Raw genomic sequence first — 3,824 nt, 5'->3', positions numbered from 1 at the left:
GCCAAGTACTAGTACATAATAAAAGCATCAAAAAAACATATATCTATGTCCTATGGTCACTACATTGTCTTGCCAAATCAAAATAGAGACACGGTTCAAATCATATCAGTTCAAGACAAAGCAGTAGTGAAAGAATACAAAGCGTGGGAAACTACACGACACAACAAGATTTCAGATGGGTACCATGGGTCTACATGTACAACAACACTATTGGCTTTGTTGTGATGCTAGTAATGTGCATGATATGAAAGTCAACTGTATACACAATTGAAATTGAAATCAACAGAGCTATTGATAAGAGCAAACCTGTTAAAGAAACATGCGTGAACATACCTGCTATGCCATTGGAGTTTCGATTGGATCCTTCAATTTAAAAATAAGTTTGTATGAGTAAATACAGTGATACAAGAGCAAATCAATCATAGTTAAAAAAAGGCGCGCCTAAGCGAGCGCTTAAGCACGCCTAGGCTCTAGGCGTTGGCAAAACGCATTGCACAAAACTACGCATAATCTGTGCATAACTGCGCATAAGCATGCGCTTTGTTCAGTAAAGTGCAAGGCGGTGGCAAAATGCGCAATTAACGCCTAGCGCTTTTTTGAACTATGATAACAATGGAATCTTAAATTAGAACAGTTGTTCTTCAGGTTTAGGCACTTGTTCTACATGAACAGAGTACAGTAAGACGCAAGAATAAAATACTTAAAAATAGAAAATGAGCTCATAGACCTTACCATATTCTTGGTTCGGGACCAGTACAGAACAAGGCGTTCCCAGTCATCGTCCAGTAAATGTGTCTCAGGAGAACGTAAGGGAATTTGATGAGTTTCTTTGCCGGTGAAGTACATTTTCTTCAGGTAATTCCGATACTGCCACCAAGCATTCTTGAAGATAGCAGAGGTATTAGCACAGGTTACCTCATCCTGAGTTTCCAAATTGGTCCTACTCTATAGAGAAAAATGGGAAAATTTGTTGTATTATAACCATCATGGAGGTAGGATGTATGGGACAAAGCAGAGTAATTGCCATGAATAACATTACTTACACATAACTCCTAGACAAACACCTGCAACAGGCATTTTCCTTCATCTTTAGTATAATATTTCCAAGATGGGAAGATACGCACATACGATTTGACAACATCAAATGCGATAGATGCTAAACTATGACTGACTGGTTGTGCTTCCTCCACAGGAATAGGCGTACTAACTGGTGGAGTTGGGGTTTGCTGTGATAGTACTGGCCCTTTGGGCACTGGAGCTGCCTTACTAACTGCTGTTGTTTGGGAGCTCTATGGTGGAGATGGTGTTGTGTCAACAGGAACTGGGTTACTATCGGCTGGGGTTGGGGTTAGATTGGGTGAAGCTGGTTCTCTGTCCATCACAGTAGGGGTACAATCTGCGAGAGTTTGGGTTATGTGTGGTAGGGCTGGTTCTTGTGCATGTACAACCGGGGTGCTATCTCCACCAATAGGTAGCACTGTTTTATTTGAAGACCGTGTTTTTATTCCGCTAGATACTGGTATCACCCGCTCCAATTCAAATGGCTGATAAACATGAAACATAGTTGAATGTATAGACATTGTATGAGAGACAGATGCAATAGATAGTGTGGAAAAAAGAGGGCATGAAATAGTTGACATGTATATTGTTTAACTAAAATGGATAGCATGACATAATTTCACATATATGATGTCTATCTAAACTGGATAGCATAGCATAACATAATTCAAAGATATGATGAATAACTAAACAGGATTGCATGACATAATTCACCTACATGTTATCTAAGTAATCAGGATCGCATCATTTAATTCACATATGTGATTTATATGCTAAATACAGGGCATCCGATATGATGTCTGAACTAAGAACATGGTGTTGAATATTGTGTATATGATGTCTAAACTATGCAATGCAAGACACCGTATGCATGATATGAGTAGTATAACCGTGCCAAGTTAGAGCATACACCTCAGTGGGGGAATAGGACTGGTCATTTGTCTCTGAATCCATCTCTGAGGAGCTATCGGGACCCAACAAGAGATCTGCTTCGACAGGTAGCACTGTCTACTCTGAAGGCCTTGTTTTCACTCCAGATTTTTCCATCTCCCACCCAAATGGCTGATTCATAGGAATATTAGTTTAATGTACAAACATTGTCGACAAATGGAAATGTAATGAAGAAAATGATGGGCAAGATATCATTCAAATATATGATGCCTTGTTAAACAGGATGGCATTGCACATTTCACATATATTATGGCTGGCTAAAAGACATGAGACTGCATAATTCCCATATATGATATAGAAACTAAACAGGTGGCATTACAGAACATGTCTAAACTAAGCAGATGACATATATGATGTCAAAAGTAGGCACTGCAAGGCAACATATACATGATATGACTAACACCATCATGCCAAGGTAGAGAAAACACCTTGGGGGGTAAATAGGAGTGGTCAGTGGCGTCTGAATACGCCTCAGAACAGATATCTTCCTCTGGATTACAATCTGGAGAGGGATGGGGAGGGTTTGCCATTGAACCCACCATGGAGCGATGTCTGCATGACATTGTATTGCCGCGCAAAACTCTTCTCTTTTTCTCTACATGTTCAGCATGACTGTGTACAATATCTGACATGCATACGAAAAAATATGGTGAGATTATGTAAGGAGAGCATGCAGAAATTTAGAGTGATGGTAACAACCAGTGGATCGACATTTTTCCGTTGAACCAAAATAGCCCTAATGGATCGACGTGAATGTATAGTAATAAGTGATGCAACAAGTGTACAACCTCTTTGCCGTAGCCGTGTCGCTGAAGCAGTTGAGGCAGTGGTGGCTGTCGGAGGTGTGGAGGAAGATCTGAGGAATCTGTAGACGGCATCCAGGGCACTGCTCTGTTGTGAGGGATCGTTCTGTCGTTGGAGCAGCTCCAGTGAGCCGTAAGACGGCAAGGCTGAAGCAGCACAAGATAGACATCGTCAATCTCAAGTGGGATTCTAATAGCATCTCCAATAGATGATGTAAAATGGATGTAAAATTAACATCATCAAAAACCACCTGACTACAACAGATGAGGTAAAAACTGTTGACTCTGAACTTAACTGTTGAAACTGAAATTAACTGTGGAATCTGAATGCTACTGTCAAAACTGAATGCAATGGTAGCAGAGAGGCACTTGACATGTAGTTTAGGGAGGGCCTGCAGTTCATCTTCAACCTGCAGCCCCCTGAGCTGCCAGCCACCACCGGCCGAACCGCTGGCCCAGCGCCGCCTCGCCGCCCCAAAACAACTCGCCACCGCCGCCCCGGCCAGCCCTCTAGGCCCCCCGCCCCCCCACCCTGAACCCTAAGATAGATAGTGGGGTACCTCTCCGGCGAGCCCCCGTCCCCGTTGCGGGTGGTTCTTCCTTAACTCCGGTGAGCCCCCCCCAACCCCTGAAAATCGACTGACCCAAAAGTCGATTCAGTCGACTGAAGTGTGGCTTAATCGGAGCAGAGCAGCAGCACGAGCGAGGGGGAGAGCAGCAGCAATAGCTGGGCGAGCGAGCGATCGAGCGAGAGCCAGAGCAGCAGCAGTAGCGCGAGCGAGCGAGCGAGAGCCGGAGCAGCAACAACAGATCCGGCTGGTATGGACACTGACACCGAAGGGGCCTCACACTGGGGGAGAGCCGTCGTCGAGATGTCGCCCGCGGCGCCGGCTTCAAGGTAGCCGTTCCATGGGGGTGCGGGATGGAGCACCGTCGGCGCCGGGAGGTCGAGTTAAGGAGAAGGTGCGATGCGATCAGTGTACAACCTCTTTGGTGGTGCCGAGTAGGCCT

This window comes from Triticum dicoccoides, chromosome 4B (assembly GCF_002162155.2).
Source record: "Triticum dicoccoides isolate Atlit2015 ecotype Zavitan chromosome 4B, WEW_v2.0, whole genome shotgun sequence".
Taxonomy (NCBI): Eukaryota; Viridiplantae; Streptophyta; class Magnoliopsida; order Poales; family Poaceae; genus Triticum; species Triticum dicoccoides.
The sequence above is the reverse complement of the archived record's forward strand: the minus strand, read 5'-3'. Positions refer to the sequence as shown.